At 40.8% G+C, this 17724-nt stretch overlaps 1 protein-coding gene across 3 annotated transcripts in view; it reads right to left on the reverse strand.

The window, feature by feature from the left end:
- The window catches only part of Fer (FER tyrosine kinase), a 346826-nt gene that overhangs the window by 207968 nt on the left and 121134 nt on the right, over positions 1-17724 (reverse strand). The window lies entirely within an intron of this gene.

The raw sequence follows: 17724 nt of genomic DNA on the forward strand, positions 1-17724 counted from the left end.
ATGAATTAACTTGTCTAGACTCATATAACCAAGCTTTTGTTTTGAAAACAATGAAGGGGCATAATAAAGCAGTCAGTTCTTCTACTTTCCTTACAGAAACAATGAACTGAGGAACACAGAATACTCGAGTAGCCATGTTGTGTAAATCCCACATGTGCAATCAAGTACTTTATCAACTTCACCTACTCTCTAGCATTAGCCATTTAAGAAATTGTTCCCATCAGGTTAGAATAACCTCACCAAAAAGAATTAAAGAAAAAAAATGAAATAAGTTTAGGGGGGTGGTTCAAGACAGGTTTTCTCTGTGTAGCCTTGGCTGTCCTGGAATTCACTCTGTAGACCAGGCTGGTCTTGCACTCACAGAGATCCACCTGCCTCTGCCTCCTCAGTGCTGGGATTAAAGGTGTGCGCCACTACTGCCTGGTTGAAATAAAAGTTTTAAATTAAAGATCACCACATGGAAATTCCTGCAGATGTTGCACATGTGTTTTCCCAATAGCTTCCAACCTCTTGTCCTGCCAGTCTCCTCTTTGCCTGACCATAGTGAATGAGCATAGATATCAGTGGTTATTATTTTATCTTTACTACCAAGTAAAGAGGTGTATGGTCTGTTCACATCTTTTCACTTGTGAGTGTGAATGCTTGGAACATGTGTGCACATGTACTAGTTTCAATATCAGTGTTCAACTCTCTTAAGTATATACTTAGAAATGGAATTGCAATCCCATGTTTAACTTTCAAAACTATTTTTTTTTATGTGAATGTGTATACCTGCCTGAGTTTACCTGCACCACATGCATGCAGGACCTGGGAGAACTCAGCAGGGGGTATCAATTCTTCTTGAACTTGAGTTGGAAACAGCTGTGAACTGTCATGTGGATACTGGGAACAAAACCCAGGTCCTACTCAAGACCAGTGAATGTTCTTAACTACTAAGCTATCCCTCCAGCATCCTCATCCCTCCTGTTCAACTTTTTGAGCAACTACTTTCCATAGTGACTAAGGCTGGGAATATAGCTCATGCATGAGATTCTGGGTTCACTCACGGCCCAATAAACAAGTAAGCAAACAAAACAAAACCGCTGACCACTCTAGAGGAGGGGAGACAGAGTGTGTTAAGGTCTCATGACTCAACAGGAGACTAGTTTTTCCACCAACATTAACAAATCAAAATCCATCATTCCAGTGAGTGAGGAGTCAGAGAAATCTGCGAAGAAAAAGAACCAAGAAAAGGGTTGGGGCTGAGGACTGAGGCCGGGATCAGGAGGAAGTAATCCCTTTGGGGATCTGTGTATTCACTGTAATATTGCTCTGAGAATATCAAACTTCCAACGTCTCCATATCCCCATCAATGCTCATTCTGTTTCCTGATGACAGGAATGTGGTAGAGTATTATTTTAAAGGGTGTTACTTTTGTTTATATTGCATTTGTTTAACTCTATGAAGCTGTGTTACTGTGCCTGTTTAAAACAACTAATGGTCTAATAAAGATCTAAATGGCCAATAGCAAGGCAGGAGAAAGGATAGGCGGGGCTGGCAGGCAGAGAGGATATATAGAAGAAATCTGGGAGAAAAAAAGAAGGAATGAGAGAGGAAGGAGAAGGACTTCAGGGGCCAGCCACCCAGACACCCAGCTACATAACCAGCACTGGAGTAAGAGAAAAAAAGATATACAGAAGTAAGAAAAGGAAAGTCCAGAGGCAAAATTTAAAGTTAAGAAAAGGTGGCAAGAAACAAGCCAAGCTAAGGCTGGCATTTATAATTAAGAATAAGTCTCCATGTGTGATTTATTTGGGGGCTGGGTGGCAGGTGCCCCAAAAGACCAAAGACCAAAAAACAAACAACAACACAGGAATAAGATAAGTTCACTAAATAAACTGCAATGTTAAGATGGGTTTTTACAGCACACTCTCTTCTGACTTTCATTGTTTCCAGTGAGAGGTCAGCTATAACACATACAATTTCTCCCTTACACATAACGGTTGTCTTCCCTCTTATAATAGACTATGATATGAGTATAATCATATACTTACATACAGAGAGTGAAGAATGAGATGGAAGAAAGGTGAGATGGAGAGAGGAAGGGAGGGAGGGAAAGAAGGAGGAAGGGAGGAGGGGGAGGGGGAGGGAGAGAGAGAGAGAGAGAGAGAGAGAGAGAGAGAGAGAGAGAGAGAGCGAGAGGGAGGAAGTGAGGAACAGACACAGAGACAGAGGTGAAGCTGCAGCCTGAAGCTACTGGAACACACCAGCTCACAGCTGAGATGTCCTCTGGCCTCACTGCCCCTCTTTCCCTTCTTCACCTCCAGCATTAGACCATTTGGTCTAAACTGATGATGGCAAACACTGCTCTACTTTTCCACTCGCTCCTTCTGATCCAGTCTCTGTTCCAGGCCTCCGGCAGCAGGCCTTCCTCCCCCTCATCTTCCCTTCTGTGTCTGGTCTATTATTAACAGCTCATCTAATGAATCCCATCTAATGTACTTTTCCAGAAATGCTATTTTTATAGCAACATACTGCTGCTGAAATGCTCCATCTCTTTACACCATTGTCCATCCTTTGTATTGGATCCCTTGGTCTTTTTGTAACAGCTACACTGAACGCACCATCTGGTCATTTCACTATCTGGGTCATCTCTTGTCTGTCTATGTTATAAATAATGAGCTACAAGTCTTTTTAGCACGTCAGATATTCTTGCGTTATATGCCAGGAAACTTGCATAAAAGAAAATGAGTCTGAATTCAATATTTACCTAGAAAAAAGAACACATCTGTTTACTGTTCTTGCTGTCAAACTTCTAAAAAAATAGTAATAGTTACTAAGCAGGACCTGGATTAGTTGTGATTTTAGTTTGAATCAATGACCAGTCCCTTATTCCCATCACTAAGGAGACATCTTTTAAACTCAAGTACCCAGTGAGCGAGTGGTCACAGCCCCATTCGATACAAAGTCTTAAGAGTTCATTGCAGAGAAGCAACTTTGGGGAAGGTACTGAGGCTCCCCGTGTAGCAAATGCAAGCTGCTCAGTTCCACTGCTTGAGACCAGCAGCCTCAGAGAAACATAAAAACCAACAAAAAAACCACCCTCACTTGCCTGTACCACCTCACCTTCTTAGTGTTGGGAGAAATCCATTTGGGTTGTCTCTGTGTCCTTCTCTGGTCGCATTCGTCACACAGTGAAACAAATCCCTTAAATAGGAAGTGACAGCGTGGGTATGGTGGCTGATGCATGTAATCTCAGTACATGAGGCTGAGGCAAGAGTATCACCATGAGTTTGTGGCTTTACCTGCCTTACATAGTACAGCCAGTTAGCTAGCATTACCCTGTGTGGAGGTTAGAATGATAAATGTCTACCATAGTCTCTTAGGCATCTGAACACTTGGTCCCCAGCTGGTGGCGCAGTTTGCAGAGGCTGGGGAGGTGCAGCCCTGCTGGAGGAAGTATGTCACTAGAGGTGGGCTTGGAGAATATAGAAGACCTGGGCTGTTTCTAGTTCACTCTCTGCTTCACGTTTATGCTTCAAGACATGAGCCCTCAGCTTCCTGTCACTACTGTCACACCTGCTGTCAAGGTTCTCTGCTGTCTATTTACTGAGCACATCTATTCACTGCTCTTGCTGTCAAACTTCTAGAGATATAGGAATAGTTACTGAGCAGGACCTGGATTAGTTGCAATATTAGTTTGAATCAATGACCAGTCCCTTATTCACATCACTAAGGAGACATCTTTCAAACTCAAGTACCCACTGAGTGAGGGGTCACAGCCCCATGTGCTACAAGGCTCCCAAGTTCAAATAAGTCCTTCCTTCTATTGCCTTGGTGGTGGTGTTTTATCAAAGCAACAGAAAAACAACAAAGATAAAAAAGACAGAGAAGGAAAAGAAGAAAGGAAAGAGGAGGTGAGGAGAGGTAGGGAGGGAAAGAGGGGGCACTGAGTAGATACTGTTGCCCCACTCTGAGGGCTGGGCTCTTCTACTTCTAATCTGTCACATGAGCCTAAACACTGTCCTAACAAGTTTGTCAGAACCTCGTTGGGAGCCATCTGCTCATACAGCGCCACAAGGATGGCAGTAGTCAAAGACCTGCCTTCTCTTTTAAAGGACTCCCGCTTCCTGAACGGGCTCATAGAGGTTTCTTCATTTGCTCAGCTCTCCGAGGGACTGTTAAAAGCTGTTATTCCGTAGCCCATTGCCCAATTTTTGTTATTAAGAAGAATCACCAGCAATCTCAGTAGCTTTCCATATCCAATTATATTTGCATTTTTTAAAGAGAAGTCATCCATCAGTCACCAGTTCACTCCCATTATGTATGAAGCAAAACAAGAATTATACTCAGGGTCTTCATGAAGGCAGACACTAAAAAGCATTAACTTATCAAATACAGTCTTCATTTTGAGGATATCATTTGAGGACACATAGCCAAGGGTATAGACTATATTTCTCAACTGACAGTTTAAAGGACTAAAGGCCAAGCAGGGCACAGAGGCATACTCATGTAATCCCAGTACTAGGGACACCGGAGCAGGATGAAGAGGTGGAAGCCAGCATGGTTACTTAGTAAAACCTTCATTTATAGGAAAGCTAAAGGACCAAACATCTCATAAATTTTGGTCTCTGTTATTGTGTCTTTCCCCTTTTGTTAATTGCTTTTGGGGTAGGAAGGTTCTCCTTCTCAGTGTTGTGTTCACTGCAGAGGCTCCACAAGGACATTGGGAAGACTACTAAGCACATGTTTCATTTTTGAAAAGGTTTAAGGTTCCAGTTTTCTCACAATGTCTCCCAGGTGCATTTGCTGTTTAGTATTCTGCTAGAGCCCAGGCACCAATAATCCTCTTACCCACTCAGTGCCTCTCCTGCTGTGTAACACTGGTGACTGGGAACATTTGGAACTTCAAGGCCACGGTCAAGATTTTATTCATTAGAACAGAATCAGAAAGAGGAAGACATAAAAGAAAATCCTGAGACAATGAAAACAAAAATAGTAAGTTTTAAATAAGGAAAGGTAGTGGGTTGTTGGTGTTGTTTTGTTTTCTGCCATTGCCAGCTAATAACTTCCAACCAGGAGATGTAGTTTAGAAAGAACTCAAGCCAACTCCCATCCCCAACCAAGAAGCTATTTCCAACTGACAAGTGCTTGCAATGAAAAAAATAAGTTTTTTTCCAATGGAGTTTCACTGGGCATATAAACCATACTGAAGGGCAGGTCTCATGCTCAGCAGTAGACGGCCAACAGAAAATGAACTCACTGGTGTTTTTGTAGATTTTGTTGTGGTTGTTTCATAATGCTTTGTTTGGGCACTGTTTTTATCTTATTGGCCTTTGCTTGTACATTATGGCTTCCAGGTTTGTGTTTTTATGGGAAGTGTTTGTGTGTGCATACATACACACGTCTCTGTACATGTGTTTCTTATGCTTTTTCTTATTTTTTTTTTAAATTCTGGTTTGCTTGTTTGTTTTCTAAAGAAAGAGAAAGAAGGCATGGTGTTGGGTGGGTAGGAGGCGGGGAGGACGTGGGAGGGGAATGAAGGAGGGAAACTGAGCTGCAGCAGGGAGCTGCAGAGATGGCTTTAAGAAGCAAGAACCTGCTCAAGCTCTGAATGCTCATCTCCCTCCCAGCCACCGTAAGGAACCTGGTCACACTCTGGGACAGTGTTACCTTCTGCCTGAAAACCTAAGAATCAAATCAGCCCAACCGAAGGGAGAGCTCCCAAACCAAGTCACAACAACTCCTGATGGCACAGCTGGAACTTGTGCACACCTCAGATACAAAAGTAGATGAACTCTTTCGTAACTACCTGACTTAGGGGACTATTACATCCATACAAAACTAACTCAGCGTGCTTCCTTGGAACGTGCACTCGCAATTACAGAGTTCCAATTAGCAACTACAAAGGTGTACCCTCATGTTCACTGAAGCACTATTCAAAATACCAAGAGTCAATCAAAGTGTTCACAATGGACGAGTGGATAAGGAAAACGTGTATACCCACAATGTAATAAATACTATCCAGTCTAAAGAGGAAAGTCAGATCTGGACAGAGAGCTCACTGGGTACAGCGCTTGCTACACAAGCAGGAGGCCGTGACTCCAGCTGCCCAGAACTCACATGAGAGCCAGGTGTGACATTTGCGTCTGTACACTCTGAACTGGTGGAAGCAGAGACAGGAAGGGCGGGAGCCGTGCTGGCCAACCAGCCTAGCAAAACTGGCAAGGGGTTCAAAACCAACCAAGGTAGCAGGGAGGCAGGTGACAAGGAAGACACCCGGGGTCGGGTACAGATGTCTTCTTCCACACACAAGCCTCAATATTTTCTAAAACTTTTGTTGCAATTCCTTGAGTGATAACCTAAGACTTGTAGACAATCTAAAACTCAATTTAAAATGTCTTTTTCAAAAAAGAAATGTATTGCCCCCAAAGGAAAGTTTCCTCATTTGTTATAAGAGCAATGCAAAGACCAAATGACTAATGACCAGCAGCACTACTGAGTGAGCTGGCACACTCCCAGGAAGAGGAAGGATGCTCGGCTCAGGGAACATGTGCTGTCACAACTCCTTACTTCTGCAACTGAGTACCTGCCTCCTTAGCTGGCTTACTGAGCACCGCAGCACAGAGGTACCATATAAGCAAATAGAGATGGATGGGTTCCATTAAACTTTTAGGGACACAGAAACCTGAATGTTACATAATTTTTACATGTCACCATATGGTTTTCTTTTGATTTTTATAAACATACAAAATAGTAAAAACATTTCACAACTGGTAGCCATACCTATATGTCAGGTTTGGTCCATGGGCCATGATATTCTACACAGTTATCTATCATTTAAGTTATATAATCTAACACAGAGACTATATTAAGAATGACTAACAAAGAAGATTTAGAAGTCGGTAAGTCCAAATTCTCAGCCTACCACTTCCACTTCCAATCCACATAACTTTACCCATCCTCTCTCTGCACCGATTTTCTTGTGTGTAATCTGGGAATCATACTAGTAGTGACTATTAGGAAGGTAGAGTATTGCCAAACAAGACTGCAGTCGGGTTCGAATATGACACACAAAGGAACTAGTAATGCTCTGGGCATCCAATAATTGGCAAATCCTATCTGAATATGTGTAACTACCATTCTACTGATGCCATAATCAAAACACAGGAAAAATTTCATCAGTTGAAAATATCAATTATTGCATGCAAAAATGACCTATGTCCAACTCCCCATACGCAGGATTAGAAAAAAAATACATTAAACAAAATTGGTTTAATATAATACTTCAGGCCTGAAATTCTGATATGTTTACAGTCCGCCCCTGAATTACAGCCAAAGCCAGGACTAGGATTAATTTAGACACACACACTATGGGTCTAAAATCCCACTGTTTACTGTATTACCAGAGCAATGAAGTGGGCATTTATGAACCAAACTGCAAACACAATTTCTTTCCGAATAATGGAGGATAAAGAGTTCAGAAAACATGCCAGATGGTGGTGGCGCATGCCTTTAATCCCAGCACTCGGGAGGCAGAGCCAGGCAGATCTCTGTGAGTTTTAAGCCAGCCTGGTCTACAGAGCGAGATGCAGGATGCATCAAAACTACCCGGAGAAAGCCCGTCTCGAAAACCCAAGGTGGGGAAAAGAGTTCAGGAAACACAGAGGCTAGAGTTGTCAAAAAAAATACACAAAGCACACAAAAAACAAAATTAAGAGTGAAAATTTGGCATTGAGGCTGAGTTTAAAGGTAGGCTGCTAAGTGCCAGGCAGGTATGATGGTGCCAGGAGAGGTGCAGCACTCAGGAAGTTGAGGCAGGAGAGTGAGCTTGAGGTCATACGTGAGTATATAGAAAGTACTCATAGGAGCGTGAGAAACAAAAAAACTCTCTCTCAGAGAAAGAAAAGTAAGCTGTCTACACACATGACCTTTGGGGCTCCCGGGATAAATGATCATAAAGTATCTCAAAGACAAAGTAGAAGAACCAGTTTTAAGCAAAGTTGAGGATCTTTCTTCCAACAGCCCCACATTTTAAGTTCTTTCTTGATAGTAGAAGAATAGACACAAACAACGGTGGCTTGGATGGTGTGCCCCACAAAGATGTCCACCAGGAACTTTTGGATGGGACATTACGTTTTGAGGGTGGTGGGAGTTACAGATATTATGATGAGACTATTCTAGATGATGCGGGTTTAGTCCTAACCTAATGACAAGCATCCTCAGATGATGACAGACAGAGAAGCTGGTAAGGCAATAAGAAGAAACAAACTGGTGTGTTCTGTCCAGGAGCCAAAGAACTAAGGATTCCAGGAGCTATCAGAAGCTAGGAGAGAAGTACGGACAGATTCCCTGCGGACATGTCTCAACAGTGACAGGAATTTCTGTCCTCTGTCAAGTTTGTAGTAATCTGTTATGCTGTCATGAACATTAATATAAGGTGACAAAGAATAATCATTTCACATTTGTCTTATAAAGCAATCACTGGCATTCTAACTACACACGTACAAAAAAAATCACCCATTAAAACAAATCAGAAAAACTGGTCAAATATGACATTGTTATCACAAATTCTACACAACAAAATTAAAGTACAGGTGAGTATACGTGTGTGTGTGTGCGTGTGTAACTGTTTTTCATTTCTTATCCACATTTTAAACTTACTTTAACTGAAACAACAGCTTGCCTTAAAATGTACTGTCAACAGTATGTTGCAGTCCCAAAGACAGGTTTTCTCAGCAGGAGCCCCGATCATGCCAAGAAACCATGTAGCAATATTCCCAGTCAACCCGAAGGCCACTGGGTCTTCCTATGCCTACAGCACAGGAGTGAGAAAACCAGTTCTTCTCTCCGCCTTGCTCACATCATTTTCACACAGATCAGCACAGCTTGAGGCCTCCTGCATTTCAGGGCCCAGGACTACTTCTGACAGTCTGTCATCAGGAAAGAAAAAAGACCCTGAAGGAGACCAAAGGCTAAGAAGGTGACTCTGTTAGAGCACCTGCTTAAGGTGCAAGGCTGGGCTCACTTCCCAGCAACATGGGCATGAGTGAATGAATGAATGAATGAATGAATGAATGACAAAAGTAGTCCACTCCCAAGGCAAACATAAGTAGGGCAACATTTGCATATGCAGACAGAATATTATTAAAGAGATCAACATTGAAAATGAGTACAGAAATTCCTACACAATAATTTTTCTCTTACCTGCTTATGGTGATATTTTATTTGTATTAAAATGTTATTTGTATGTTAATAAATAAAGTTGCCCGGGGGTCAGAGCTATTAGCAAGCCATAGGAAAGCAGCGCAGTGGTAGCGTACGCTTGTAATTCCAGCACTTAGTAGGCAGAGCTGGGTAAGTCTCTGTGTGTTCAGGGATACAGCCATTATTGGATACACATGCCTTTAATCTTAATACCAATCATGGAAAACCTGGAGGCCTATACAGACAGGCTGTGAGGAGGCGGTCATGTGGTTGGGTTTACAACCAATGAGAAGGCAGGACAGGAACTCTATATAAAGACTTTAACACAGGGGTAGCTCTGGTTCGGAGAGGTAGGACCACTGCAGGAGGAAGGGTAAGGTTTTGGCTCTTGGCTCTGACCTCTTGGCTTTCTTCTTTGCATTGGTTCTGTGTTTATTGTTTGATGGGAAGGTTGGATACATCTACATTTGGCGTCCAACGTGGTGGCAAAAGTTTCCACCTAAAAACCTGAGAAAAGATTCTAAAACGGAGCTAAAAACAGTTCCTAATTGTCTCTCTCAAATGAGCGGCAGCTGCTGGTTTGAGCTACTGGTGGGTTCCTAGCGTGCGTGCTCGACCTGCCTATGGCGGGAATGAGGCCTTTGCAAGTGGCACTTTGAGCTGCATAGTGGATTTAGCCTTTGCTGGTGCAGAGCAAAAGGGGAGGTTTCTGGGCTACACGCTGCTTGGCTAAAAGCATAGACCCCCGATAGCTCCCAGAGCTGGCGGTAAACCATGGCCATGTTGGGAAGCTGAGGTGGGTGGATCCAGCAGCCACAGCTGCTGCAGTTTAAGGCAATAGATTCACAATAAGACAGATTCAGATGTAATAGCTTACAATGTGTGTAAAAGATACGTAGGCTTGAAAGAGACAAAAAAGATGATATATAGAGTTATAGAAATAAATACATAGTTTTAAAAAATAAAGTCTTTAAAGAGACAGGAAAGGTAGTATAAAAAATAAGCCACGTAAAAATGGATATTACACAGAGAATCTGCATTGTGTTGTCTTTGGGACTTTTAACTGCAGAAAAACATTTGATTGTAAAAGCTGTTGAGTTATGCCAATATGTATATTTTAAAGGTACCTTGACTTCAAAATTTGGATATAAGGATATGTTACTTTGGAAAGGAGACTCTGCTTTTGTTCCCACAGAAAGCCAGAGGCTATGGATTTGTTCCAGATTAAGATACATCAGGTTTGACCAGCCAAGACCCCCTGAAAAGTCTCCGATGACACCATGGCCCAGATGATCCAACATCCAGAATGGTTTGAAGGCAACTGGCTCAGACGATACACCCTCATGGACTTTTCCATGATCCTAAAATTTTCTTTGTATCCCCATAAGATACAGCGCCCCCCTCCAGCAGGAAGTAGTAAGAGAAGCTACGCCCAAATTCCCAAATTATATGTAATTTTACTTTGTTAAGGTTAAAACCTTCCTTTTTTTTTAAAAAAAAAAAGGGGGGAAGTGCTGTGGGATGTTCTGTATGTCAAATGTGTTGCTGATTAGTCAATAATTAAAACACTGATTGGCCATTGGCTAGGCAGGAAGTGTAGGCGGGGCAAGGAGGAGAATAAAGCTGGGAAGTGGAAGGCTGAGTCAGAGAGACACTGCCCAGCCGCCACGATGAGAAACAGCATGTGAAGATGCCGGTAAGCCACGAGCCATGTGGCAAGGTATAGATTAATGGAAATGGATTAATTTAAGCTGAAAGAACAGTTAGCAAGAAGCCTGCCATGGCCATACAGTTTGAAACCAATACAAGTCTCTGTGTTTACCTTGGTCGGGTCTGACGGCTGTGGGACTGGCAGGTGAGAGAGATTTGTCCTGACTGTGGGCCAGGCAGGAAAACTCTACCTACACCTGCTGCAATGTACTCATGCAATAAAACTCCATCAAATCAGCAGCAGAAAGGACCTCCACATTTAAGCTTCTCTTCTTCAATATTTAATTACATGAAACATGGGAAACTGAGGTGAAAGATTTCCCTCAAAATGCTTGTACAGATGACAGATCTAACCTACTCTCCTCTCTACTATCATAGTGTTCAGAGTATATCTTGAGTCAATCAAATGATCAACATCAATGAGACATTCAAAAATTTAAGTGGTAGGGGAGGTAGAAGTGCTTTATTCTTACATTTGAAACATTTAATCATAACTTATATTCTGTATAAAACTATGGTTCATTTATACCTAAAATAATCTTCAATACTATAATTCAAAAATATGAGGAAAACAGAAAGAGACCAGTGAGTTTCATGATTGTAAGAAGCGGAATGCTGCCACTCTAATGAAGACACATACACACAGGAAGGGCCATTTTGTCCTGGAATGGCAAAATAATGGCTTAGCAATGACTCTAAACCAACCAATCAAACAAAAACAAACACACAAAAAATGACACCATCAAGAATGGCAGCACACATCTGCAAGGCCAACATTTGGGGGCCACACAGCGAGAGGACTGCCTGTGCATGGCCATCCCTGGCTCCATATGGAGAATCTGTCTCAAAAAGAACAACCAAAAAAGATAAAACAGTAAGAAGGGAGGTCTTTGAATATGCACCTAAAAAAACTTGGATTCACAGTTCAGAAATTTTATTCAGTGCCTTTTAAATTATCAACTCTCAAAGAAGTTCAAAAAGTCGCCAAATGACTTTAAGTACTGCCAAATGAATAAAACTGGGAGTAGCATCAACACTGCTAATGATTTAAAGGTAATGTTAAAGAGGACAGCTGTAATGTGCCACTTGAAGTCTCTCTCAAGAAAAAACAAACAACAAAAGCATTGATCTGCTTAGAAAACAGCCGCAGTGCTGAAGGGGGTTAGCATTTCCCGAGTACTGACCATGCACCAAGTACAAGTACCTTTGCCTTGTGCGTGCACTGTGCTACACGACCATGCACCAAGTACAAGTACCTTTGCCTTGTGCATGCACTGTGTTACATGCTTCAGCCTTCTACATCACCATGTATCAGGTCCTGGTAACAGCCTCTTCTCAAAGATCAGAAAACCAAAGACTGCAGAGTGCTTAAAAACTTCCCCAAGAACACAGTAATGAGTTCTTATTCAGAATACTGGTTCTCACATTCAAATCTAAAGTGTACTGTAAATCCAAAATTCCTTCCTATACTGATAGGTTGACAAGATCATTTATAGAATTGAATCTACAATTTTAAATATCAACTTCACTGATTCAGAAGTATACAAAGACTATATAGATACATAGAATATTCTTTTGAGGCCTACAAAGATATAAAATAGCTAACAGATATTTTAAAACTTGAATAGAATTTAAAAATAACTTATCTTGGAACTAAACACAACAAATTAAATGCTTCATTTGGGCATATCTTTTAACAGATTGCCTTCATAAAACAAACTGTACATTCCTGTCTTCTAAAATACTTGTAAGCAAGCATTGTTTGGTTTTCTTTGAGCCAAGGTATTAGAGACTTTGCTATGCAATTTCTTCTGTGTGTATTTTGTGCCTTTCCTAACTGCCATGATTTGAAAGTATTCCTAACTTTGAGACAAGGTACATCCTGGAAATACTTTTAGTCGATAGGTTCTCTTACTATTTTACTATTCTCTCCATTCACAGAGAACTCGTCATTAATAGCTTTTCTATGTATCAATAACAAGCATGCTGAGAAAGAGACCATGGAAACACTCCCATTCACAATAGCCTCAAAAAAATATCTAGGAATAAGCCTAAACAGGGAGGTGAAAAAAGTCTATAATGAAATTTTTGTATCTCTGAATAAGAGATTGAAAAGATATCAGAAGATAAAAACACCTCCAATGGTCATGGACTGGTACAATTAATATTGTAAAAATGACCATCCTACCAAAAGCAATTTACAGATTCAATGAAATCCCCATCAAAATAACATTCTTTACAGAAAAAGAAAAAGACTCCATAAATTCATATAGATGCACAAAAGACCCCAGATAGCCAGAACAATCCTGAGCAAAAAGTTCTATTCTGGAGGAATTAACACACCAGATTTCAAGCTATATTGCAAGGTTATGGTAATAAAAACAACACGGTACTGCCACAAAAATAGACAAGTAGATTACTGTAAACCTAGCTAACTACCCATTGCTGGAGAGGTCATTAACCTGACAGCAGAATCTACTATTGCCATGTTCCTAAGCCAATATGATTTCCAACTGTATTCTAAATAACTACCCTTCTACCCACAGATAAATATATTTCTTACCCCTCATCAAAGAGGTTTCTTTTTGTAGATGGAGACTAGTACAGAGATCCACAACTGGTCAAAACACAGAGGGCAGGTGACTGTTGAGTACTCAACACCAACTAGCACTTCTACAAAGCACCACCTGCCACATGAGGCTCAGAGAACAGTTTGGAAGACAAGGTAGAAAAAACTGCAAGAGTCTGCTGCTGGACAGTGTCTTCTAGACATGACGAAAAACTGCACTCATGAATCTCAACAATATGGTTGCCTGAAGAAGGCCTGAATAATGACAACACCAGGATCCCATCATTAGATGAAGAGCTATGGGCAATCAATCACTGCTGAGAGACACAATTTTCCTCAGGAATGAACCCCTGATAGGTTATCTGATCCTAAGTTGTCAACACTAAACCCATAAACATAGGTACAACACTAAATGGAATCAGTATGTTGTACATATACATGCATGTGTGTGTAATAATAATAATTAGATAAGAAGTCATAGATTGCCAGGTGGTGGTGGCACACACCTTTAATCCCAGCACTCAGAAGGCAGAGCCAGGCAGATCTCTGTGAGTTCGAGGCCAGCCTGGTCTGCAGAGCAAGATCCAGAACAGGCACCAGAACTACATCAGAGAAACCCTGTCTCACAAAAACAAAAAACAAACAAACAAAAAGAAGTCATAGATTCAAGAAGTAGAGAAAAACACAAAAGGAGTTGGAAGGAGAAGAGGGAGGAGTGAAAAAGATGTAAATACAGAACTCATGTATGAAGTTCTAAAAAACCCGTTTATTCCTAAAAATTTAAACTTAGCTAAACAAGTTTGTCTCATTAAGTGAAATAGCCAAAGCATACAAACTAGGGTTGATGGCATTTACCAAAGAGGAACAAGAGCCTAAGCGCTTTTTTCCACCTCTTTAAAAAGTAAAGCAGGGCTAGAGATGGCTCAGCAGTTTAGACAGCTTACTGCTCTTGCAGAGAACCAAGTTTGGTCCCACCACCAACATGGCAGCTCACAATAGTCTACAACCAGTTCCAGAGCATTCAACGCCCTCTTCTGGCCACCAAAACAACCTGCTTACACATGATACACATAAACTCATATGGACATACACACATACATATCAATAAAAATGAACGGTGAAAGAAAGGGGGAAAAGACACAGTTTAAACTTGCTTACTAAGAACATCCCTTAGTGAAAACCCTTTTCAGATCAATGAGCATAGAAATTAACATTCTTCATGGACCTTCCACATGAGTGCTTATATACTCTTAAAGAGCTATGGTGGTGGTTTGCTAAGAATGTTTCCCATTGGCCGGGCGGTGGTGGGCGCACGCCTTTAATCCCAGCACTCGGGAGGCAGAGCCAGGTGGATCTCTGTGAGTTCGAGGCCAGCCTGGGCTACCAAGCGAGTCCCAGGAAAGGCGCAAAGCTACACAGAGAAACCTTGTCTCGAAAAACGAAAAAAAAAAAAAAGAATGTTTCCCATAGTGTCATTATTTAAATGCTTAGTCATCAGGGAATGGCACTAGCTGAGAAGAATTAGGAGGACTGGGAGATGTGGCCCTGTTGGAGTAGGTGTGGCCTCGTTGGAGGAAATGTGACACTGTGACTTTGAGGTTTTGAAAGCCCACACCAAGCACAGTATCTCTCTCTCTCTCTCTCTCTCTCTCTCTCTCTCTCTCTCTCTCTCTGCCTGGGGATGAAGATGCAGCACTCAGCTATTTCTCCAGCACCACACTGCCATGCCTGCTGCCATGCTTCCCACCACAGTAATGGACTAACCTCTGAAACTGTAAGCAAGCCCCTAATTAAATGTTTTCTTTTCTAAGAGTTGCCTTGGCCATAGTGTCTAGTCACAGCAGTAGGACAGTGACTAAGACAGTTACACATGATGGAGGAGGAGGAGGAGGAGGAGGAGGAGGAGGAGGAGGAGGAGGAGGAGGAGGTGGAGGAGGAGGAGGAGGTGGAGGAGGAGGAGGAGGAGGTGGAGGAGGAGGAGGAGGTGGAGGAGGAGGTGGAGGAGGAGGTGGAGGAGGAGGAGGAGGAGGAGGTGGAGGAGGAGGAGGAGGAGGAGGAGGAGGAGGAGGAGGAGGAGGAGAAATCACCAACAGCAGTCCATTGTTTAGTGAATGAAGATGAACTAACAGAAGTTTAAAACATTTCATCTATAAGGAGGAAGTTGATGGAATACAACCCATATCTACAATCATTGTGCCAGAGTAAGGAAGGAAGCATGAAGGACCACTGTCAATGTTAAGTTACACAGAATAGGGAAGAATGAGCATTCTTCTCTTAAAAAGGAAGTTTGCTTATCAAAATGAGATTTCAGAGATCATAATTTTAAAAATGCTGAAATGGAAAACTGTATAAAGATAAGTAGTGGAGCTAAAATCCCAATCAAAAATGGATCTCAAATATGTCCCTCAGTATCAATATATTACAGTAGAAAGAAAAAGTAGATGATGAACAACAACAGTGTAATGTTCTGCTTTATCAGAAAACAAAAACAAAAACTACAGACTACTCCCACGTCCCAGGGTATCTATATTTCTGATTAACAGAACTCCTACCTAAAATTGGCGCTTGTCATCTACTATGTGTTATATGGTAATTTAAAAAAAAAATAGCTGGACACATGATAAAAATAACACCAGAGAGTAAAAACCAAAACCACACATCTCTCTGAAAAGAAAGAGGTAAATGGTGACACTATGAAAACACAAACTGTATAATGGACCCGGGGGCAGAATCAGCACAGACACAGCTGGTGTCATTCTGGACGCACGTGTCTCAGCAAGAACGGACCATGGACTTAGAGGGAGACAATGGTAAATGTTCAGAAGGGAACTTTCGGGTTGATCAAAAGCCCGAACTCTCATTATATTCAGGTCAGGGTTAGCTAATAACCACAGATAAAGCACTGTGGTTATGGATGAAATTTCACAGAGATGAGAATTCAATATGTATTTACTTTGTTGAGCTGTTGGAACATTTCATTTCAGTGTGCACTTCTATGCTTAATATCTTTCTGAAGATGGTTGTCGAACACCATTAACATGAAAACCCCTATCCTACTTTCTCTAAAAAAACACATATAGTTGTAAAATACTAATTTTTTAGTATTTTTTTAAAAACCACCATTTTTAAATGTAGTAAAATTGATTCAAAGGAAAAAGAAAATAAAAAACAATTTTAAAAAAGACACAAAGTTATACTTTAAAACCAACATACAAATGACAAAATATAAGTATAAAACATCAAAGATAAAAGAATATACAAAAATGAGGAGTAAAAAGCAAAACTTATTTTTAAAGCTAAAGAGTGAGTTATACATGTCATCAGCTAGCTATTTAAGACATTAATACCTTGGAAGTCAGAGATATTATATAATGATAGATTATACAGGACAATCTCAAAGCATTTTATATCCTCTAATATTTTTATGAATACACAAATTGAGATACCAAAAAACTCATTTACACAAAATTGATCTTTAAATTTATGAATAGTATTACCTAATGACAAGACACTTAATTAGAATATGATAACCCAAATATAACATTAAGACAGAAATTGTGTATTTCCATTCCTTTCAAAGATAATTTTAAAAAATAGGCAACTACGTGGTCATTGAACATTCTTTTTTGGTATTTCCATCCTGATTTCAAAGTCAGAATTGTTTTTCCTAACATAGAAAACGTGGACAAAAAATAGCCTAAAATATCAGGGCCTTAATTAGCAAATTCAGGAAGTTTAAGTATGAATTAAAAACAAATAAACAAAATATTTATGAAACTCCTTACAAACACAGCAGATGTGGTATAGGTATAGAACACCATTCCTATTATCCACAGAAATTATATGCTATACAATAAAAGATTAACGGTTGGTGTATTTCAGATTACTAAATTGAACTGTAAGTTCTGGTTTATAAAAACAGCACTGAGCTACAGTCATGAACTGTGAGAAGCTTCTCCATTATTGTCCCTAATTATCTAATATATTTGTTCAAGAAAAAAAATATTACTCTCCTTTAGTCACAGAAATTGAAAATGAAGTTTCTATTGAGCTCGGTAGGCAATAAAGACTGAAACTTAGAAGAGAAGTCTGAATACCATTGCGCATTCTAAACTGAATTGTGTTTCTGTTTTCTGCACAGAGTGCACTTCTCACAAATTAGAAAGCCTGTTTTCCTCTCAAACCTCAGAGGTGAAGGAGAAACAAACATAGTGAAGACTAGCACCACCACCCCCATATCCTTGGCTGGGTGTCTGAAT

This window comes from Peromyscus californicus, unplaced genomic scaffold (assembly GCF_007827085.1).
Source record: "Peromyscus californicus insignis strain IS unplaced genomic scaffold, ASM782708v3 Scaffold_21__1_contigs__length_65335640, whole genome shotgun sequence".
NCBI classification, from domain to species: domain Eukaryota; kingdom Metazoa; phylum Chordata; class Mammalia; order Rodentia; family Cricetidae; genus Peromyscus; species Peromyscus californicus.